Source organism: Protopterus annectens, chromosome 12.part0 (genome assembly GCF_019279795.1).
Source record: "Protopterus annectens isolate FY-2018-M chromosome 12.part0, PAN1.0, whole genome shotgun sequence".
In the NCBI taxonomy this organism is placed as follows: Eukaryota; Metazoa; Chordata; order Ceratodontiformes; family Protopteridae; genus Protopterus; species Protopterus annectens.
In genome coordinates, this window is record NC_056746.1 from 1,191,387,211 (window position 1) to 1,191,413,159 (window position 25,949).

Sequence of the window (25,949 nt, forward strand, 5' to 3'; positions counted from 1 at the left end):
GCTGGATATTTGGAGATGTTATTTGGATGATTGTTGGATGGTGTGGTGGGGTGATCAATCATATGTGCATGAATTTATCCAATATCTTAATGAGAACAAATGGGGTATTCAGTTTACATTACACATTGAGTACCAGCAAATTATATTTCTGAATGTCACCATCACCAGACAGGATGATCATACTTTAGAGACTCAGGTACGTAGGAAATTTCCAGAATACAACACCCTATTGCATGCTTCTAGTCATCACCCTCGCCACATCATCAACAACATTCCAAAGTCACAATATCTACGGACTAAACGTATATGTTCCTCCAAACAAAGCCTTCAAGCATGCCAACAGGATCTAACCAACAGATTGCTTACCAGAGGATACCGTAAGGATTGTATCTCTCGGACTATAACCCAGGTGGATCAAATAGATAGATCTCAACTTTTAGAATATAAGGACAGAACTAGTCATGACAGTACACAGAAATCACAAACCATTAGGCTAGTGACCACCTTTGGGGCCAATACGTATAGGTTCAAAAACATTATCAACAATCATTGGGACATTTTGCTGGCCCATGACCAATTGAACGGAATACTTGACTCTCGGTGTTCATTTTCTTATCGAAGAGGTAGAACAATAAATTCACATTTAACTCATTATAAATGCCATAACCCACCTATCACTTTACAAAAAACTTTATTTGGTGCTATATTAACAGGTTGTGTTCCCTGTGGTCATTGTAGTGCTTGTTCACACATATTTCAAACCAAGGGATTTACTAGTTGTAACACATCTAAACTTTACCAAATAAGATGTTTTGGCAACTGCAGTAGCGATTGGATCATCTATTTAGCCACCTGTATCTGTTCTTCATTTTATGTTGGACAAACGTCCAGACCTTTGAGACACCATATCAGTGAACATCTAAGTGAAATTAGAAATAAAAGAATCTCAAATGCTCTTTACAAACACACTTTAGTACATAAAACTGCTAAATTTACTTTTACCATTATTGATAAAATACAAATGAATAGGACATCCAAAGCCGGTTGGCATAATATATTAAATAATAAGGAATCCTCTTGGATAATCAGGCTAGGTGCTCTATTTAGACCAGGCCTGAATGAGTTAAGCTAATTTCAGCTTTGGATTGTTTGATTACTGTTTGACTACTGACTAAACACTCTAATTAAGGTATTAAGCCCTTTTGGCTAGTTTATGCACATATATATATAAGCAGGAATTAGGGTTTGCTCTAAATATACTTTTTGCACTGAAGAAGGCTTGAACTTTCAGCCGAAACCGGTTTGCTGTGGATATTTTATTTAGGAGCTTGCCACAATAAATTTTCAAGATTTCCATCTTTCCTTTGTGCTGGATTTCATTTTTGGACTTTTGTTAAGATATAAAGTACAACATTGTATAACAGTGAATCCAGCAGGGCTAAATGAGGAAATCCAACGAATTCCTAGTACAATACATTCCATCTACCGAAAAGAAATGTCATATCAGAGAGGTAGGTGTCGCTCGTGTTTGTTTAAGTACTTATTACATACAAACACATGAGTATGGATACCAGGAACATTGAACCGACTGACAGACACCTGCATGCTTACATCTTGACTACTCACTACGAAATGGCACTCTTGCTTACACGTGCTCAGTACTTATATGCATGTGCCTGCTGACTGGAAAGCTTCTTAAAAGTATATCACACACTCTGATCTACAGTAGGCAGCAATGTATGACATAAGTCATTGGTACTAGACATTTTTAAGACAAATTACTTAAGTAACATGATTTGTTGCAGCTTGCACATGATTATCATGCAGTTATATGTAGTTTCATAAAACCCTTGTGGAGTTGTCTATTTGCCAGAAAAGTAGCTGTTTTAGGAGGAACACCCAAAATATGAGGCAAAATCTGACATTCTGAGAAAATGTGTACCGCAAAGGTATGGTGGACATACAGTAACCGCTAGCAAACAACATTTTAAGCAGACCCATTTCCGCACCACCCCTTCTGCACACGCAGACTACCACGCTACCTCAAGCAAGCCTCACACTCCAAGCCTAAAGCCCGCAAAAAGAAATTGGCTGTTCCATCAATGGACAAAGCATTCAGTATCCACCACAGTCAAACACAAAGTCAGAAACCAAAATGCACCCTCCACACTCTGCAGCAAACCGAAAACAATGTCTATGGTCCTCATCACTAACTTACCTAACCCAATCTTATAAACCAGTTGTTCGGGTGGAATGGTGAGAATTTGTTGGAAGATATTAAATGCTGCCCCAGAATGAGGTATAATCCCAATTTACAGTTACCTTCCTAGTCTGTACATTGACATGTATATTGACTTGACATCATCTATCACTTCTTGCAGGGTAAGATAACAACGCTTTGTTTCCACCGTCACTCATCTTGTGCTTTCTCCTCCTTTTAGAAGTAGTGAAGTGTGATGTACTGGCTGATTTCCTATGATGTCATTATCTTTTCCCTTGTTTACCTCCTGTCTATCAATGAAGTTCACTTACCCTGACTATCTACTGCTTTATCCTGTTCTGTTCCCACTTTAGATACCTTATTGACTTGATCTCACCTCAGGGGCACTTGTCACTTTGCTTGGGCTTTTGTGAACATGTTCTTTATCTAAGTTGTATAGCAACAAACCTGAATTGACCACCTGCTCACACCAGTGCCTAGCAATGTACCTTGCTCATGCAGCACATTTATGGCCTGCCCTTGCACCCAACTGCACCATTAACAAAGCTGCAACAATTTTTTTTTCTCTCCCCTCCCCCATTTTGACTGTGCACTTCTGTCGAAGTGATATACTCCTCTCACCACCTCTCAGCAATAAGCTCAATGGCAACCAAGCTTACAACATAATTACCCAGGCCCTGATGGGATCATCCTCTAAGGCCGTTACCCCACCCACACATGTGCAGAATCGACAACCGTTCTTGTGGGGAAACTCTCAACCCACCAAACTGGTGCAAACTCTCCTTAACAACCAAGCAACCACAAAACTCTGCCTTACCACGACCACCAACAAAAGTACAAAGTCTGTGAATCTGTACAGTTGAAAGGTATAATATCCACCTTTTCTACTGCACCTCACCACCCACATGCACACAATTCTAACTTTGAGCAAGGAACTGCCCCCCTTATACATTAACTCCATAAACAGCATCTAGTACTCCTTCAGCACCATGATGCGCCTAATTACAAGTGGTACTTTGCTGTACAAACACCGGAGATGACAAGAAAGGCCCCAAAATCAAGGATAATATGTATGCACTCCTCACAATCTCCCTAAGCGGAAAGCCTGAGAGAACAGCGACCCCAGCCTACTGAGCCATTGCCATAAACTCAGCATTTCTCTACATCAACCGACTAATGCCAATACGCTTCAAATCACAATGAGCCAGAAACCAAACGTCCAACTCCTAGATGCTCTGCAGGGATTCCCACCCCCAAAATAGGGGCAGTCCTTTACAATGTTGCTCTTATTTCTACCCCCCTTTTATGACCTTAAAAAATTGATAGAGTAACAGGTATTACATTACCATGTATCTTCTGAAGGGGTATAAAATATGAAACTCCAATGAGTTACTAGTTCCTGAATTTAGCTTTCACTAACTTAAGGAGGCGTTAAACTGGCGACACCTTTTTTTTTTTTAATTATTTTTTTTTACAACTAACTCTGCCGCAAGAATGATCCCTCTCACTAAACCAAAGCCCGTGAACATATCCTTCACCACTACATGTAAGCCAGCTCTGCCAACACACACAAATGAAAAGCTAATCACCAACAAAACCATCAACAGTAGGAAAACTCAAACCGCATCTGTCATTAATTTATACCTGTAACTGGAGCCATACTCTTAGTCACTTCCCAGTCTCACAACTGTCCCCCATCCCCAAGACCATTTATGTTCCTGTGCGTGAGCAGAACTATGACCACTCGCTCCCAACACATTCAAATCAGGGACTGCTAACCCCGCATTCTGCTGGCAGAACCAGAAAACAGTACAGCTTTTCACTGGCAATGACACCAACCACCACTGAGAACCCCGAGTAGCTGCAACAACATTCAAAATAACAAGGAGACCCAGCTATATGACTCCAATATGACCCTGTTGAAGAGTAAACAGGGGACAAAGCAAGCCACCAAATACCCATACCATGAATTCCTGCCCAGTTTAGACCACATACCCCTTACTTAAACTCAAATACCTAGCCTACACCCAATGTCAACAAAAAAAAAAAAAAAACCTTCCATAATAATAGATACCCCAAAACACCTACATCTAACCAGTACCCAACGCCATACCTTTTCTCCTGGAATACCTACAGATCATCTGGGCGTACTCTGCCTTAGCAAGTTCATGCCAAAATGTGATTACTTACCAAGCTAAACTTGTCTAAACCCCTTAAGCCCCTCCCCACCCTTATCTCAGTTCCTCCCAATCATCCCTCCTGCCATTTAACCCTTTCACCTCCCCAACCCACTTAACTCTCATTAATATATCAGCCTAACCCCTTTTGAAGATGTCCCAGGACAACTTGGTTTGTTACCAAACCTCATTTATGACACATAACTGACACCGCCTTATGATTTAGCTGTTTTGACAGCATTTAGATCAAACAAACTGCAATAGAGGTCAGTTATCTCTTTTCTTATTTAACCCTGTTTGGTTCACTGTAAAAGAATGCTGCAGTTTATCTCAGACTGTGCACATACAGAGACCTTTCTTTTCTCTCTGTCCACAGTTACAACAGATATATCACTAGAAAGCTGAATTCATCCTGTCATGCTACCTGACATACAAATACAAGGCAAGTGCTCCCAGTTACAGGTTCAGCCAGATTGTCCTGACTAGCTACGGTGTAACACTTTAGGATTTTAATTTGACTGGTTGTCACATATTTTTTAGGACTTCTTGCCCCATCTAAACATGAGAAATTGCATCTACTTATACCATCACAGATACAATGATGTACTAATAGTTATACATAGCCAGGGCCAAGATTTACATAAAGTGTTTATATCAATTAGGCACTAGCCACATAGGATAGGACTACAACCTATAAGTTATAACCTATTAGCTACCGATAGGAGACATATGCAGAGCAGTTATAAAAGATAAGACTTGTCCTACTGTGGCTTGGATGAACCACCTATGACATATGTTTATGACACCAGCTCGAGTTAATTAACAATGATCTGTCTGTTAAAGCAGATAAATATTGCATGTCATGTAAACTGGTTTTAAACTGCGGTGGTGGTGCTGTGGTAGCATTGTCGCCTCACAGTAAGACGTTGTCCTGTTCGATTCTCAGCTAGAGCGTCTTCTGTGTGGAGACATGCGTGAATAGGCGTACCTTTGTTGAAGGTTGTGTGTCAGGGCCTGCAACATGGCACGTAAAAACTACTGCCACTCATTAGTGGACCGTAGTTCCACTGTGGCGACCCCTACCGGGAAAATCCGAAAGACACAACAACAACATGTAAACTGGTTTTAGAGCTAATGAAGCTCTTTAAAGGGCAAAAGCACTCATCTACTTATTTTTCAGTAATGAAGTTTTGATTTCTAAACAAGTTTCAATTGCTTGAGTACTCAGAAGTCTCAACTCAGCTTGTCTATAGTGCAGTGTTCTTTTTTCCTGATTTTTAGGATTCTCAGCCATCAGCATTGTTACTCACAAGTACTAGTTTTCCCTGTGGTCTACAGGTACTGATAAAGAGGTGGCATCTGATCCCTAACTATGAGCCATGACTAGGAAAATATGGAATAAAACTGATACAGGCATTAACCCACCCTGGCTGTGCATTACAATAAGTTTACTGGCCAGTCTGTGCATCATACATCATGCAGGCAGGGTGGACATAGTGACAGGTGACAGCAACACTTTCATAACTGTAAGGGCTATGTCAGTTGGATGTGGTAGTCATGCAGGCAGGTAGCAGGTTGAGAAGAGAAAGGGAAGCTATCCACCAGTGTTGTGGTGGTGCTTCATTGTCATGACGGCCATGACTGCAAAGCCACCAGACCATGATGTCAGCCATGGGAATGACTGATGTCTGGCTGAATCCTCCTCTGGGTGGGTCTGAGAGGCCATCTGTGCCATTCCATATTCACTGTCATGGTGTTCCTTTTCCTTGTATGTTGTTCCCCTACATTGTTTGTAGTACAATCCTCTGCTGTGTCCTTTCATTGTTGCTCCCTTATACATTCATACCCCCCTCTGTCTGCCTCTGGTTTTGTTTGTTTGCTTGTTTGTTTGTCTCTGGTTTTGTTTGTTTGCTTGTTTGTTTGCCTCTGGTTTTGTTTGTTTGCTTGTTTGTTTGCCTGCCCTGGCTACCTTCCACATTCTCTCCTTCTTTCCTCAGCTGAAATCATCCGCTACCATTCTTCTTCTTCAAAAAAGCAAAATGAACCCCTTTCACCTAAAACATTGTTCTCCCCCAAATACTTATTTGTCCTCCTGGTTACCATTGAGTGTCTTAATCTTTTTGATCTTGCCTCCATTTCTGGCTTTCCTTTCACCCCCTTTCCTCTCCATTTATATGATGAATCGAGTTGCCACTTTATTGTGCTGGCCCTCTGTGGTCTGCTCACAGAGGCCATGTTGTAGCTATGAGGTGCTTCATTGCGCAGCTGAAAGCACATAGCACCGGGCATGTCACTTCACTGTTCTTGTCATGCAAGTCATGTAATCAGTCACTTTGCTACTGCTCAGTATTATAATTGCTGCCAGAAAAGTGGCTGCACTAACTTACTATGCAGCTCCTTTCCCAGAATACCATTGCAGTGTGGGTCCTCATAGATAATGAAGCAACACTGAGTCACATCATTCTAAAGTATCTTTGATATTTAGCACTAATCTATGGTGTTACAAATATTTCTGTATCCCCCCATTATTTGAACAAGTTGCCCAGTGCACAGGATGTTACATGTCTTCTATATATTTTTTGTAAGTGGCTGTCTCAGGGGTGATTTTCTGCTGTACTTCTGAGGTAACTTTAAACTCTTTAATAGTGCCAAGTAATTCTGACACATTATTTTAGTATTCTAGTGAAAGTTATGCTCAAATATCTGAATTTTAGAGTTTAGTTATGATTTTAGTTAGTGTAATCCTATTTAGTTTAAATATTTACAATAAGAGCCATTTCACCAGTATTATTATTTTCTGATTTGGCAGTTGAATGATTGTGGTTGTGATTTTTGGCGGGATTTTATGTTTTTTTTCCTTGCATTTTTATTCTAATTTTATTAAGTTTAATTTGTGGGGCATTGATTTCTGAGAAAGTTGTTCCTGTTGGGTTTTGGTGGGTATTTTATGTATAATGGTTTGTTGTTTGGTTTTTTTTCTTTAAATGTGAATGAAGCTGACGTATTGTGATTGTTTTCTTTGCTTGAAAGGATGATGACATACCAGCTTGTGGTATCTGCTTGATGAAATGCATATTATGATGATAACCAATATGAACAATTTGTGAATAATGCATATATGTGTATATTTTGCATATTCATTCCATGTGAAATGTGCTGTTGAATACATATATAGATATTTCTTCAAGATGGCTCTTGTAGTGGTTTTCACAGCACATGGAGTTACACTTGCCAACATCATTTATTAACCATTATCAGATTTTTCTTTATTTCCCAGTTGGGTAAGTTTACTAGGTATAAGCATCCCCTTTTCATGGGAGAACCAGGCGGTGTATATAGTTAAGTATATGGCTCTGAATCACAAATTCTGCAAGTGGAAAATGAAATGCATTCTATTAAATCAATCAATCAATCAATCAAACTAATCAGTCAATCAATATATCAAGAAGGAACCAAAATGCACCTCTGGCCATCCTATAGGGGAGGTGCTGACCTTCTTATGCTGCTGTATGATGGCAATTAATAGAAAGGTCTGCAAATTGATTGTTCAGGTGCACTTGAGGTAAATATTGAAGGGTGAAGAAAAATGACTAGTCATTGTGAAAGAGAACTGTAGAAGAAACAGAGAGCATGAGGCAATTTTTTTTAATCCTAGGAATAAACCAGATATAACCAGTGGATGGATTTGAAGGGTAAATGGAGTACCTGCCAACTGTCTGTAATTTTGCAGAATGTCCAGAGTTTGTCTTATATTTTTTGCTTGTTTTTTGTAAATTTATTGTTTTATGTTAAATTGCAGAGGACTGATTGAAATCATTAAATAATAATAGATGTTTGGATTTCTGACTTAAAATCCTTCAGAAAATGCATGCCTTGCAAAACTTTTATTTTATCAACTCTTGAAAGTATGTAAGAGGACAGTAATATTTAAAATCTATCCCTGATTGCTTCCCTGATATTTTCGGCTTTGTTTCTGATTCTTTTGCTATAAATTTAAGAGACAGAGAGTGAGATAGAATGTGAAAGAGTTATTTATTTTTGTTATTATTATTTTTAATATGATCCCTGACAACCTGGTCTGTAATCTCTGTCTCACTCTATCCCTTTCTCTTAATCTGCATCTATAAATCTATAAGGTGGCACAGTGGTGTAGCATTTAGTGTTGTTGCCTCACAGTAACTAAGAGGTTTTTATATTTTTGTTGTAAAATAGTGCCTCTGCCCAATGTTTCAAAGTTGTTGTAAGATATGTGGTTGTTGCTGGAGGACTTACTTTACATTCAAAATATAAGTTATGCAAGTATTTCATAATATTTACACATAAACACACACACACACACACACACACACACACACACACACACACACACACACACACACACACTCACATGTCCAACAATTACAGCCATTGTCCTAACTGTGTGCCCATCATATGTCTTATTGTAATCAGGTGAATGAAAGAAAATACTTATATTGCAGTGCAACTCCTCTCACACAGCCCTCACACACATGCACACATTCACTTTCTCTGTGCAACACACACAGACACTCACACAGATATGCATGCACAGATGCAGAAGCATAGACAGACTAATAGACATGTACTCAGAGACACACACAGACACTCACACAGATATGCATGCACAGATGCAGAGGCATAGACAGGCTAATAGACATGTACTCAGAGACACACACAGATATGCATGCACAGATGCAGAGGCATAGTCAGACTAATAGACATGTACTCAGAGACACACACAGACACACACACACAGATATGCATGCACAGATGCAGAGGTATAGACAGACTAATAGATATGTACTCAGAGACACACACAGACACGCACATATATGCATGCACAGATGCAGAGGCATAGACGGACTAATAGATGTACTCAGAGACACACACAGACACACACACAGATATGCATGCACAGATGCAGAGGTATAAACAGACTAATAGACATACTCAGAGACACACACAGACAAACACACAGATATGCATGCACAGATGCAGAGGCATAGACAGACTAATAGACATGTACTCAGAGACACACACAGACACACACACACAGATATGCATGCACAGATGCAGTGGCATAATCAGACTAATACAAGTACTCAGAGACACACACAGACACACACACAGATATGCATGCACAGATGCAGAGGCATAGACAGACTAATAGACATACTCAGAGACACACACAGACACACACACAGATATGCATGCACAGATGCAGAGGCATAATCAGACTAATAGACGTACTCAGAGACACACACAGACACACACACAGATATGCATGCACAGATGCAGAGGCATAGACAGACTAATAGACGTACTCAGCGACACACAGACACACACACAGATATGCATGCACAGATGCAGAGGCATAATCAGACTAATAGACATACTCAGAGACACACGCAGACACACACACACACACACACAGATATGCATGCACAGATGCAGAGGCATAGACAGACTAATAGACCTACTCAGAGACACACAAAGACACACACACAGATATGCATGCACAGATGCAAGACACACACACAGATATGCATGCACAGATGCACTGGCATAGACAGACTAATAGACATGTACTCAGAGACACACACAGACACACAGACACACACACACACACACACACACACACACACACACACACACACACACACACACACACACACACACACACACACACACACTCTTCTAATTACTGCTGCAGTTAGCTATATTAATTTTGTTTTAATTACTTTCTTTCATGCTCACTAAACTTGTTCTCTAGACAGTCACAATTGGTGAGGAGAAGGTGCTCCTGGGAAATGCTGCTTCATTTACTTTTGTTGTTCCTGTTTTCTTTTTACCTTTTGACTTTCTTTCCTTTTTTTGTTGTGCCATTCACTAAACAGCTGCACGTAGTGAGTCAAAACCAGACAACGGTTGTTCATTTTTCTGTTCATGCTTTACAAGGGCTTAATATGCTGACACGAAGCCACTGATTGTGACCATGTTCTTCATTAGGACCCTGTTAGAGAATCCTTGTTCTCCAATAGGGCATCATCTTTATGTTCTGTCAATTTTCTAAAAGAAGTAAATGTTTTTAATTAGCAAATCAAGACTTTCTCAAAATTAAATGTAAACAAATCTGCCCTTTGAACCAAACTTTTGCAGCAGACCAAAAAAAAAAAGAAAATAAATAAAGAAAAGCAATCATTAAAACTTGTAATGGTTCATAAAGCAATGTATAGGTACTAGGAGCTTGCAGGGGAAAAGATTCAGTTGATGCCAGACAGCCCCCTGAGAATGGTCTTCAATCTGCAGAGTGCTACCTGCTGTGTTTGTGATGCTTGTACTCAAGCCAGCATACAAATTCATAGATAAAAGATTGCAGTTAAGCACAAAACAAACCATATATGCAAGAAATCTGCAGCTGAGTGGTAGTGTAAAATAGGTTTAAAGGAGAACTGCACACACAGACTGAAAAAAATCATGTTTATTTCATCATGTCGTTTCCTACATTTTAACACCACTTTTGGACTCTATATACATTTTTATATTTTTTAATTTAATTCCAGAGTCTGCCCACTGGGGTCTGGCATCTTCATTTTTTTTAGTCTACCTTAAGGTATCCCACAATGCAGTATTTGGCTTTAAAACATTACATCATAGCCTCTAAACTCCTGTCAATGCACTGGCTTTTCATGTGTTTTTACATATACCCTGCTTTCTTTTAGTCAGTCAGGTTTAACTACCTTTTCTTCTTTTCAATGACTACTTAAAAGACAAACAGGGCTAATCACATAGAACAGTACTGAAGTGCCTCTTATTTCTTTTTCTTTCTAAAGTGGCCAGTTTTCATTCTTTTGTTATGCCTGAGTTGTAGTCCTTAAACTCATCTCTCCTCACCCTACACGCTTCCCCTTTATATCTATCAAAGTGGCAAAGGTAATTTGAGCTATTTGCTGCTGTATCCACCTACTTATAGTGGGACACTTATTTTTGCTGCACCATAGCCTCTTTCTGTCCTCAAATTTTAATTTCTTTTACACATTGTTTGGCAAACTTTCCAACTTCATCTTTCAGAGATTTCTGATAAAGCAAAATTCTTAAGTAATTGTGTCACAAAGGCTGTAAAAAATAAAACATTTTATTTTTATATAGCATTGCAGTACACAGATATTTTGAATCAATGTGCATTTTCTAAACAATAGTAATGCAAGTGTAAACTATCACATTATTGACTTAACAGTAATCACTATTGATTACCTGAGAAGTTACAAAGGACAGATCAAAAGTAAGATTAAAAAAATCATGATAATTCTGCAAAATCAGAGATTATTGGTATATATCTATCTATCTATCTATATATATATATATATATATATATATATATATATATATATATATATATATATATATATATATATATATATCTATGTATATACACACACACACACACACACACATATGTAGTATGTGTGTGTAGATGTATATATATATATATATATATATATATATATATATATATATATATATGCTAACCCTGAGATAGCTGCATCTTGGAGAATGATAAAAAAATGTCCTTTAACGTGCATATTCATGCTCCAGACATGACACTTCCTTAAGGTAATAAACATACATAGATACATGTATAGGGAATACACCCCATCTAAAAATGTATCAATAAATATTTTGTTTTTCTGACATATTGAGGTCCTCAAGGGAAATCATTTAACTTGGTTGCAGCTATTGGTCAGTGCTCATTCTAGAAAGGGAGAAATGCTCCACATATAAAGAGAGCAAATATAAAACACAATAGCAGTAATGCATGTGGTATCATGTGCTTTAGGCATTATAAACTTCATGATAAAGAGCTTACACAAATGCTTCTGTGACAAAAGTTATAGTTATCTATCAATGAGTTATGTCTATATTATTTATAAGACCATTTATACAAAGCTTGTTTAAATCTTTCATACTGTTGCAAACAGGCTTAAGCATTTGTACAGATGCATTTTGCATGCTTTATCAGTTAGCTATTAGAAATGTCTTTAGGGAACTGCTTTGATAATACAGGGTCACAGGTCATTGCGTCCCTTGTGGTTATGGAATTAAAGTCACATTTATAAATTTAATGAATTATGCCAGATTCTGGTGTTAAAGTGAGAGATGATTCTCTGAGTAAGATCTTCCATTTTATAAGTCAGTCTATATTACAAGCCTCATTTGTGGTCTTTGAAGCCTGCTTTTGTTGTTCCAAATACCGGACTGCCTTGTACTGCCTCTTATCCCACTTCCCCTTGCCCCTTTTCTGTCCACTTTTTCCATCTCCGTACCCATTTTCTTATGTAATTGGGTATGTCAATAGCTTTTTTCCCAGTCTCAAGCCAGACTGCACATGATGTTTTTCTTTAAACAAAAAACAAACAAACAAAAAAAGCAAGAGTGAGTTGGAGTTTTAAGAAACTCCAGCATTTTATTTCTGTTGCTAAACAGCATACATGGTTTGTGCAGTGTTTTTGAGTTTGTGCAAGTGCAGTGGTTTCTGGAAAATTGTTCTGATTTCTGGATAATCAAAAGAAAAAAAAAACAGGAGGCAGCCTTGCTGGTCATGGTTAGACACTGACTAAAAGAATGAGGTAATGAATGCAAGTGGTAGAAATGATATCAGCTTTGCAAGATGCACAATTACTGAATTATTTTTGCATAGAAACCTTTATGCCTCATGATTAGGAGATTATGAGTATGGTCTGTGAGATGCAGAGCATGGCATAATGGTTAAGGCATTTATCTTATAGCCATGAGATGCAGTGTTTGATTCTTACACTGGGAATTTGTTAGGCTTTAAATGGCCTGCAAGGGCAATTAGCTTAGTACTAATCTATAAAACTCCTGTATTCAGTGTTAACTTACTAAGTGAAACTGAATGCCGTTGATAGCAGTTTTCACCTCTTGTACTATTTTAATGCAGGTATCACCTAAGAGCAATTATTTACTAAACATGCAAAACACAGGCTCAGATTAAAAACTGGGCAACTGCATTTACACCATTATAAGTTGCTGTGTGAATGAAAAGCAGATATAAACTTTATTTGAAATTTAAGAAACAAAAGATTTAGGCAGTATAGCTGCAGTGAGGTCAGCACAAGTGTGTGTGTGTGTGTGTGTGTGTGTGTGTGTGTGTGTGTGTGTGTGTGTGTGTGTGTGTGTGTGTGTTTATGTATGTGTTTATGTATATATGTGTGTGTGTTTGTGACTGTGGGAATAGATAGGTGAGTGGGGCACCTAGATCATGGAGTGCTTCTTGTTTTTTGTTTATATTTTAAACACACTGAGCTTGCATTACTATTTTTTCTTACACGGTTAACTTCAAAGCAATACGCTGGACATTTCTAGCATACTCATCTGAATAAATGTATTTTTCTAAGCAGCTCCCAAGACATTACAGTTTATAAATCCCTGAGCATCAAATAATGTCTAAAATGATAACAGTAATATAGCTCAGTGCAAAGCATGCTTAGACATAAGAACACTTCTAAAATAGCATGTTTATGACTTATCGTCTCACAACTAACACTGGAGTCTCTAGGGGCAATATTTACAGAGAGATGTAACATTTCACATTTTTTATCTTGTTGGGTGGGCTGTATAAGGTGCTTGGTTAGATTCCTAATTGCACTGTGAGTATTTAGATGCTCTTTGAGATAATATTTGTGTTCATCACCGAATATGAACTCCCCTACCTTGTGTTTGTATATATGATGTAGCCTTATTTGGTTAGGTCCAGATGCAGAATGCATCTGGTGGTCTGAGTGAAGAGATAAAAAATGCACTGTAAGTAAGTCATGCCTGCAATCCTAGGTTTGATTCCCACTACTTATACTTGTTTGCTGCAAGACTCCTACCTAGTCAATTACCCAAATCAGAATTCTTGTATCATCATCACAGTTATGGTTATTGGTCTAACTTGCCTTTTGGTATAGAAGATAATATTGTTAAGAGGACATATTGATTCATACTTATGAAAAGTACTTAGTGAGCTGAGAAATAATAATTTAAATTGCATTGCTCAGGACTGTATCAGAACTGAGCATATATTTTAACATGTAATGTTGATGGGGATCAGGTAGAGACGGACTGCCAACATGGCAAGCAATGTTTTTTAACACACTTGTCACTAGCATTTTAAGTTTTACTGATTCAGAATCTGCTGAATTAGACTTTAGGTGTAATACAAGCCTCTTTAGTACCTTAAGACAGCATAACTTTGTTTATGTATGCAATCAATATTGTATTCATGCATTTCTTGTGTGTTTTTCAGCTAGCAAACATGACAAACCCAAATAAAGATGTTTCTCTTAAGGTCAAGTATATTATTTTTGGAGACAGGCAAGAGGCACATGAGAAACCATGAGAAAACATTTTTCATATAAACTTGCAGAATTGTATATTAATAACAGAAACTGTAAAGAAAGCTAGAGCATTGCTTTTATGAGATTAAATTAGATAGTTTTAAGAAATATGCAGTGATTCAGCAAAATTAGGACAGTCAGCAAATACTGATATCAAGTGTACAGCTTACAGGAATATCTCATGTGAAAATAAAATGCTCATCAGCGAAAACTGATCAGAAAGTATATATTAACATTGCCGCTGAAGAGGTTAGTTGCATAAGCAAGGAATGGAAAAACCCAGACTCTGAAACAACTTTAAATTGTATCAAATCAATTTACTGATGATGACAAATCTCTAAATGCCTAAACTGTTCTAATAACATTTAAGTTTAATTAAACCAATACTTTTTGAAAATGCCATTTTTCTGTAGAATCTTCCTAAGACATAATTGTTCATTGTGATTTCTGGGAGCATGTCAAGAAATGAAAGGCAGTTTAGATTAATTCCCTTTCCATCACTGTTGTACTACCTCAGAGAAGACATATTTCAGTTTGTGGGGTGTGGTGGTGCTTGCCCCTCTCCAAACACTTACTCTGAGTGTCACCAAAAACAATTTTCATGAAACATTTTTGGAGTTTTTTTCTGACAGGAAAAGCCTTGTCATTCTATCAATATGATTCTGTGATTGCCCCCACCCACATTTCACTCTTCAGTGTGCCATCACAAAGTTGCGTTTAAGGTTTTCTTCCAAAGGCAAGAATACAGGTCCTTTCACATGAATTCACACTGGTTTCTTGCAGAACACAGAGCTTGTTACCTATTTTATCTGATTGTATGATGCCACATTTCTGGAAGTCAACAATTGCTTCTATCTAAAATGGCTGTGATGCTAAGAAAATGAACATCCATATTCCTCAAGTCCCATGACAAGGGATTTAGAGAAAGCTGTTCACATATAGATTAATTATTATCTACCCACCAACTCTTTTCTGTCAGAAACAAAATTACAGTAGTGGCCAAAAAAATAAGGCCACTTCAATTTTTTGGCCAATATTGCCTGTTTCATGAGATTTGGAACAGACCGATTTGTCCTTGGACATCTTCAAGTGGGGCTAGATGAATAGAGTCGCAGGAATTAAGAGGATAAGGGGAGGATAGGGTTAAATGGGATGGAGGGATGTGTGGGAGGAAATGAGGTAAGTGTAGGGAGGGGCTTAAAGGGTTTTAGGAAGTGTAACTGGGGTACGAGTCACATTTTGGCGTGAACTTGCTAGATGGCAGGTTTATGTCCAAGATGACCTAGGTAGGCCGGTGGCACATAGGCCTTGGTAATAATTGTGGGATGGTGGTGGAGGTGATTAATTGTTATAGATGTATACAACTTATTTTTTTCCCCTGTTGTACTCTCTGTTGCAGGGTCAAGAGGGAGTATACGCATAGTAGTAGGGTCAAGGGGGAGTAGACGCATTTTGAGGATAGGGTTAAATGGGATGGAGGGATGTGTGGGAGGAAATTAAGTAAAGGTACGGAGGGGCTTAAAGGGTTTTAGGAAGTGTAACAGGGGTAGGAGTCACATTTTGGTGTGAACTTGCTAGATGGCAGGTTTATGTCCGAGATGACCTAGGTAGGCCGGTGGCACGTAGGCCTTGGTAATAATTGTGGGCTGGTGGTGGAGGTGATTAATTGTTATAGATGTATATAGCTTATTTTTTCCCCTGTTGTACTCTCTGTTGCAGGGTCAAGAGGGAGTATATGCATAATAGTAGAGTCAAGGGGGAGTAGACGCATTTTAATATTGTAGGTCGGAGTTATGTGGAGCCCATGTTGTGGCAATTTAGTCATTTTCTGTGGTTATAGCTGTCGGGGGTTGGGCTGGAGCATACCTCTCAGCTGTATTTGATTCAGGTCTAGATTTGGTTTACAATTCCAGTCTGTTTTCATAATATAAAAAACCCATTCAGAATGACTAAGCAAAATGCTAGACCTACACACATACCTCTCTACATCCTCATACAAGAGATTTGAACAATGTCTAAAACCCTGAGGGGACCAAGGCCTAAATAGATGAGATTTAACTATCGCATTAAGAAACCCAGCAAGTTGCTGAATTAAAAGGATTTGTGTCAGACTTAATACTGTGGACTGAATGTCCGCTCAAGCATTTTTTTTTTGATGACGTATTAGTTGAGTCCTAACTGCACCTGACCAGAATGCTACCATTGGTCAGTAGAGCTCGCAGCCCGGGAAAAGGTTTTTTTCTTGCAAATCACACAGGAATTGACTTGCTAATCTGGACATTGATAATGCCTGCTTGTCATTCACTATGTCTGGCCATTGCTCTTTTGTTAGATGTGGTGGGTAACTTTCACAGAGGGAAGGGCTTTGATTCATTTGGAAGCCTGTTTATATTTTGTAACAAACTTGTTTCAAGGAGCGATACTTGATAATTAGGAGCCATAATCTGGGAACAGAGTGCTGATGTATTTGGCGTTACAGAGGACTGTGGTATACAATGGGCTAGAAGTGGATTTGGCTTGGCTGTAATGTGGTCAGTAGTTGGTTAGTTTTACCGCCCTCTAACATTTGTGTTCAGGTACGTGGGTCTGGTTATAGAAGATGCTACTTCAGGGTTTACGGATGTTTAAGGAGGTGGGCATACCATATGGTGTGGTCCTATGCACCTGGGTCATGCCACAAGGGTAAGAGCTGTGATTATGTTTTTAAACTGCCCGGTGGTGGTATTTGATACAGTAGAAGTCTTGTCAGCAGCCATATATTTGGTGTATGGTACATTTAGGGCTGGGGCTAGTCCAAGAATGACCTATGGAGCCTGTCTGTAGTTTTTGTACTGGACTGGTGGATCTTTGTTGTGGGAAGCAGGTGTTCGGTCAATGGAGTTGCTGGATGACAGTGAGGTCAGTTAGGGTGCAGAGCATGTTAGTTTGGCCACTGATACTGGTTGATGGTGTTCACAGGTGGGGAGTCATGCCTCTCAACTATACAGATTTTCACTGAATGTCCAGATTTTGCCTCATGTTTTGGTGCATTTCTCTTTAAGCTTGGTTTTCTGGCAATCATTGAAGTATTATGTCAGAAAATAGTGTCAGACTGAGGTTGCAGATTTCATAATCTTTAGTAAATTCATGCTAATGATAAACCTGTTATTCATAGATTTATAGGTGTGTACTAGGCTAATGGCCCTGGATCCTTTACAAGCCTAGCCCCCCCAAAAAATTGCCCAGCTACCGTGCCACCCGATGTTAGTTCACAGTGTCCATATCAGTAGTGCAACTGGAGTGAACTTTCTGTTACGCATCCACTCATCAAGATTTCTCTTGAAGAGGGCCAGTGAGGTGCTCTGCTTGACATGAATGGGAAGGCTATTCCAGAGAATGGGCAGTCTTTGGGAGATGAATCTGTCCCTCCAGCATGTTCTGTTAATTGTGGTAATGAGGTTGTGATCTCTGTAGCGTGTGGTGTGGGGGATTGGGATTTCTTTAGGTGTAGCATTTCAAGTAGGGCTGGGTCGGACATGGCTTTGTAAGTCAAGCAGACCTCACCCCTAAGTGGACAATAAGAGACTGAGAACAGCTGAAGTTTCTTGAGTCTGTCCAGGTTGGGCATGTCTTTAAAGCCTCAGATTCTTTTTGTGAGGTACTTTTGTGGCCTCTCCAGCTGTTTTAGGTGTCTGGTCAGGTGCATGCCAAATGGGGCATTATATTCGATGACTGGTTTAATGAGGGGTGAGTAGAGAGGGATGATGACCTTTTTCATCCTGGATGCAAAACCTTTGGTTATAAGATGTGCCATGTAGAAGGACTTTCTGACCACAGTGACAATGTGATGGTCGAAGGTGAGGTGGCTGTCGGCCTGGGTGCCAAGATCTCTTCAAAATCTTCAGTGTTCAGTGGGATCCCATCAATGTGGTAATTCATGGAAACTGTGTTTTTTCCAAAGGGGATGATAATGCATTTTTTGGCGTTAAGCTTCAGGCCATGGTTCCGACACCAGTCATTGGTCTCAGAGAGGCCCTTTTGTAGGATGTCTGGAGTTATTTATCTACTTCCAAGATTGTAAGGACAATGTTTAGAGATTATCCCTAACTCTGGGACTCATTTTCTATATGTTATGAAGGAAAATTTAAGCAGTGATCATATTTAACAGAATACTGGCATTATTCACAGCCCTGGGTTTCTTACTTCATAGTGATAATCTGTGAAGAGCGGCTCTCCATCTACATGCAGATAGAGTCAGCAGAGGACATTCACACTGACTAAGGAAATGCACAGGTATTTCTGTAGATTAGTAAGGTACTTCAAGGTGAGTGTTATGTGCATGCAAGCAGGAGCACCAGTTATGTTTATAGGGTGCTGTCCACATTCAGGTATTCCATGATTCATACAGATAAACATAACATGTAAAGGACCTTGAACTTACTTGAATAAGTTTAACAGTACCACGTTACCTTGGAATTACTGGAATTATGGGGCTTAATTAGGAAACCGCAGACATTTTAAAGCTAAAAAAAAAATAGAAATAGTGAAAATTAATAAGAAACAGTTCAAAATGAGGGAAGATTACTGAGTTCATTTCAAGAAATGTTGTTTTAATCAGCTGATGGACATATTACAGTGGCTTTTGTAAATACTTTAAGATGTCATAGTAAGCAGGAAATAATTTCATCAGCGGTGGAAATGATTTGTGATTGATGAGAAAATTATTTACTGTGGTGTCCTCATACAAGTTTCCTGTATGGTAGGCATAGGTAATGAGATTTATTGTTATAGCATGTCTTGGGATCTCCTAGCATTGAGACTCTAGGATATTCATTATCGTGATGTTACAAACCAGTGAATTGGGCATACCCTACTCCCCCAAGATGATGTTATTCCAAAGTGCCTGGATTAAAAAAATCAGTCAGTGCGGGCTCACTGTTCCAGTGCTCGGAATATAGCTATTAATCTTTCATCTTCAAAATGTGTAACAGTGCTTCCCATAATGTGGAACAAATGGGTAAAATGAGGGACCTTACCAACAGCTTACTAATAACTTCAATAAGAAAGCTCACAGGATAGCTAAAATGTGTTACTTTATACTTACAAAACATTCTTTTGATGAGTTAATATGATTCAGTATGGTTTACCATGGATATCAGTTAAAAAAAAAACTTAACTCTGAATGTATACATTTACCCTTTCATTGTGGAACTGTGAAGAACATGGATTTTTAAGCATCTAAATGTTTTAGAATCAGGCCTGTAACTGTTGTTCCTTCGTAGAAGTAACTCTTGTACCTTTTAGCTAAACATAATGGCTATGGACGGTTTTATTGTTCTTGCCCTAATTATGATTAACAATTTTGTTGAGAACTCATGGGTGGGTTAAAGAGGGATAATTTTATTGGTATAATAGGTATTTTAATGCAATGATTAGTTTTATGTTGCATGGGTGTCATTTGTATCATTAATGTGGGAGGTGGGAAAAAATTTCTACGGGGAACTTTTAAGACATTTTAAGTTTCAAAGGTGTTTTGCATTCATTAGTAAGTGCTTTTTATTCAGTTGATGGATGAGTTTGTGGAATTTTTACAGTCTTTTCATTTACAGATCACGCTGAGGTTACAGATGGGGACGTGTAGAGTGGACATTATGTGGTGGTCGAATGTGGACTTGACAGGTGAGGGAAGAGGCTGAGGAAGGTATCGGCTGTTGGAGCAGTATGAAGGAGGTTACAGTTTTCAGTAGTACTGCTATATGTGGGTTTGTTTGTTGTGTATTTCTTCCCTGCAGACACAAGGTAATGTTTTTTTTTTGTTTGTTTTTTTTTTTGTTTTCCTGGTGTGGGGAGCATTAGGATTGAAGTTTACACTGGATTATTAGTAGCTGGGGTCTTCTTTGAAATGAGGCGGGTAGTGTGGCAGCCAGAAGGGGTAGGGGATTAATGGGTTGCATTGAGTAAGTTGGTTCAGGCTGGTGATTTTGCTTTGATTTACTACAGTTTCAGGGAATATGGGGGTTGCGTTAGTTTACTACATTCTGGATGGGGAGGGCATGCCTATGACCTTATTTGACCTTGGGGCATTGGGTATTTTTAAATTTGGTGGTACATTGTGTTTGGTTACTTTTGCCTGGCTTGTTTAATGGTCTGTGGTGCATTTGTGGTTGTATTGTTTAGACCATGATAGGGGTTTAAGTGCATTATATTTTATAATGGGTATTTTGGTGTAGAATTTTAAGAGATTTAAGATGGTTATTACATTCATTGGACAGTAAATGGGGGTGCAATCTGACATGAGGGTATGCAGTTGACTTGGCATGGTTTCAAGTGGCAGTGAGCGAAGTGTTTGGTTGGTGGCTGGCAGTTACCCTGAGTCAGTATGGATAGTGGGAGGGATGGTAGGATGGTTCTTGGCCGTTATTATATAGGACTGCTCTTATGGATAGTTGGGTATTTCCCGTGCGTGGTTTCGAGTGGCAGTGGGTTAATTTTTGTGAAGGATCATGGGCTTACACTTGGCCATGGTCTATTGGCTATTTTGTTATGTATGTAACAGGATTTATAACTTAGGGGGGTTGGGTTGGTGGCTTGGGTGAGGGACATAAGTAGGGTTGGGGGGGATACTGAGTATTTGGTTTCTGTGTTAAGCTGAGGTAAGAGTTTCATTTGGATTGTTTTGGATTATGGTTCATTTTCACTTGTCAATATGGAACTTGTAGGGCTTCTGGTGTTTGGGCTGCTAAATGCCATGATGGCCATTTTTAAAACATTTTATTAGAATGGATAGTTGGTGTGATGTCAGTTTGTTATTGTATTGGCGTTAAGGAGATTTATTTGGTTATTACATTCATTGGCTGTTAATGAGGTTACATTGTGGCACGATGGTATGAAATTGCCTCTGTGTGATTTCAGTGGTATTGGGATTAGCGTTTGGTTGTCCAGTTGGCTGGTAATGCCTTGGATTTATTTTGAGGTTTCCATTGGTAGTGAGGTAAGGATTATTTAATTCATGTGCAGTGGTTATGCTAGGTTTATGAGGTTATGGTTGCTACCTTACCTTAGGAAGGGATCAATGGTTTGTTTCAGCTGTTTAGGTTATCGGCGAATTTCAGTAAGTATGTGTTAGGGTTTAGGAGGTGATGATTTGGATACAACTTGGTTAGGGGTTGAGGTACACCGAATGATGTTTGGCCTAATGTCTTAATGGTGGCCAAGTTGCTGGAAGTTTTGTCGGAGAGAGGGGGAAACAGCCTGGTTAGGCTGGTGGGCAGAGAAGAGGGGCAGGTTTGCCCTCTACTTTTCCCCCTCTGGTGTTGGATGTTCAATTCAATGAGCTGGGAAGGAAAGTGAGTGGTTGCACTGCTTGATAAATAAATAAGCAAGCAGAGCTGTTTATTTGGTTGGTGGTGTAATTCAATATATTGAAAGTGAGTGGTGGTATGCTGCCTTGTAAGTGCAAGGATAAGTGAGCAAGTGGAGGACACTGCTTATTCAAGGGTGAGTGGTTACACTGCCCACATGGTTATTTATTGCATGATTTCTTTCCATGGATTTTATTATCACCCCTCTCATGTTTTGTTCGAAATTAATAACTATTAGTTAACAATCATGTTTATGGAAGTTTAATAAAGGTCGTCAAATGTCATTCGGTGTGATATGTTCATTGAAGGGGACAGGGACAAATGAGGTTTGGAACAGACTGATTTGTCCTGGGACATCTTCAAGTGGGGCTAGATAAACAGTGTAGCAGGAATTAAGAGGATAAGGGGAGGATAGGGTTAAATGGGATGGAGGGATGTTTGGGAGGAAATGAGGTAAGGGTAGGGAGGGGCTTAAAGGGTTTTAGGCAAGTGTAACTGGGGTAAGAGTCACATTTTGGAGTGAACTTGCTACCCTCCCTGCCCTTTTATTAGTGGGGATTGTGGTTATTTCAGTTTAGGTAGGGTGGAGAAGAGGGGCAGGTTTGCCCTCTTCTGTTCCCACTCCTGTGTTGGATGTTCAGTTCAATAAGTTGGGAAGGAAAGTGAGCGGTTGTGCTGCTTGATAAGTAAATAAGCAAGCAGAGCTGCTTATTTGATTGGTAGTGTAATTCAATATATTGAAGGTGAGCGGTGGTACGCTGCCTTGTAAGTGCAAGGATAAGTGAGCAAGTGGGGGATAATGCTTATACAAGTGTGAGTGGTTACGCTGCCCTTATGGTTATTTCTTGTATGTTTTCTTTCCATGGATGTTATTATCACCTGTCTCGTGTTTTCTTTGAAATTAATAACTATTGGTCAACAATCATGTTTATGGAAGTTTAATAAAGGTTGTCAAATGTCATTTGGTGTGATGTGTTCATTGAAGGGGACCGGGACAATTGTCTTTTTTACTGTAGATGCATTCAGACTGACAAGCAAATTTTTATTAAAAAACAGAGAAACAAAATGATATGCATCTACCAGTCAGTATTTGGTAGGATTGATCTTATTCTTCAATACACCCTTGATATGAGATGGCATGCTGTGAACCAGTGATTAGCAGTACTTTGATGTGATCTCAGTCACCCAAACGTGTTTGATGACACCTTTTAAATCCTTTTCTGAGGTTGACCAATGTGCTGTCACTTTCTTCTTCATGATGTTCCAGCAATTTTCAATGACATTGAGATCTGGCGAATTTGACGACCAGTTTGAAAGGGGCTGAATGTGATTGACGGCAGTCCATTTCTTGACTGTCTTGGCAGTATGGCATGTTGTTCCAGGAATGTTCATATGGAGTTTTACTATGGAGTTTTACTTTTGAGTTCAGCACAGAATATACTTCTTAGCATTCACTTTTTCACCTTTGTCAAATATGTGAATTCCACAACTCCATTTCATAGCGATGGCTCCCCATACCATAATGGATGGAGGATGTTTGACTGTCTTAATCATATACTTTGGATTCAGGCGTTCACTAACAGGACATCACATATAATTGTAGCCTGACCCTCTCACTTGCTGAAACGTACTTTCATTAGTAAACAGCACTTGTTCCCACCACTCTGCAGACTTATCTTTCAAGGCATGACAAAACTTTATCCAATCTCAAAGCTGCTTCTTTGTCATCAGTGATTTGTTAGCCAGTCTTCTTGCAACCAGATTAAAATCTTCTTCTAGATGTCATCTAACTGTTCTGGAACTGATATTAATTCCCCGTTCTTTAGCCAGATGAGATATTTGAACAGATGAAGTGTGAGGAATTGATGTAACAATGCTCTTCAGACATCTGTAATCTCTGAATGATGTTTTGCGATCATGGTCACAGTTAGCACGATGTGTTGCACTGCCCAAACAAATGGTATTTTGTACTCCACATCACAAAATAGCCAAATATTTAGCAGTATCACGTTGGGAGTAGCCTTCAGAATGCAGTGCTATAACTTGTCCCTTTATAAAGTTGCTTAAATAACGCTTTCTTCCCATTCTAACTAATAGAGATCATATACATAAATTTATCAGTTCTAATACATTTTTTGGTATAAATTGCTGCAGACAAGCAAAACTGTGTAAACAGGAAACAAAGACACTCTAAACAATCAAAAATGCAAAGAATATATATATATATATATATATATGTATATATATATATATATATATATATATATGTATATATATATATATATATATATATATATATATATATATATATATATATATATATATATATATATATATATATATATATATATAAAAAACATAAAATGAGCATATTGCAAATATTACAGCCCATTTTGTTGAAAAATGATTGGTGGCCTTATTCTTTTGGCAACTACTGTAAGCTTGGATGAATGATGACACAGAGAGAGTTGAGGTTACAATATCAGATCACATTACGACCTCTCTTGAGAAAGGTAATTTTGCTGGGGGGGGTTCCCTTCAGGAGTACACAAAGTTGTTGGGGTTGTATTAGCCTGAGTATGGATGCTCAGTGCTATAGTCTTCATTAGTGTTTGTAATGTATGAACAATTGCATTTTATTATGTGTGAAATAACATCTCAGAGGAAAAAATCAAGTCTTATTGTTTTTGTTATTTCTAGTGGTTACTGTTTCCCAGAGTTAAGGAAGTTTAAAATGAGAATAATAATGTGAGACAGTGGATGCACAGAGGACTCACCCCTGTCAAAAGCATTTTCTTTAATTTGTCAATATTGTGACTGTAAATCTGTTTAGTTTCTTACATGAACTGATTGTATGATCCTTTATGTAATTGAAGGGATAGTTTCTTGCAATATATCCACATAATTGTATTGTGTGTGTGCATATGTATGTGTGTGTGTGTGTGTGTGTGTGTGTGTGTGTGTGTGTGTGTGTGTGTGTGTGTGTGTGTATGTATATATATATATATATATATATATATATATATATATATATATATATCATATATGTTGTTGTTTGTCTTTCAGCTTTTTCCCGGTAAGGGGTCACCACAGCGGAACTCCGGTCCGCTAATGATTGGCAGTAGATTTTTATGAAACGCTGAGGTGCCAGCTCGACACCCAACCTTCAACGAAGGCATGCCCATTTATGCATGCATGTCTTTTGAACGCTACCCAACCGCGAGGAGGACATGCAGACTCCACACAGAAGGCACTCCCAAGCCATGCCGAGAATCGAACAGGAGAACCTCTTGCTGTGAGGTAACAACGCTACCGCCGTACTAACATATATATATATATATATATATATATATATATATATATATATATATATATATATATATATATATATATATATATATATATATATATATATATATATATATGTAATTCATTAATATGTCCACTATGAAAATGAAGGTCCAACACACAGCTTTATATGCTTTATATGCATACATCCACCCACAAACACAGTGAAAATAACACTGATTTCTTTCACGTTGTTGTCATAATAACAGTTGGTGACTGAATGATTTTGGCCACATGCTACTAAATGGGTTAAATCTGTTTTGACTTGGTTCATTAAAGAAAGATAGTGAACCTCTATCATTTTTAAATGAGGCATTTGGGGATAGCACAATTAAGGGTCAATAAAATTAGACATGATGTTAATCAAAGGGTGGGAAAACTGAATCCTGAAACATAGAAGATATCTCAAATATATTATTTTATCTTATTAAAGAGCAAAGATTGA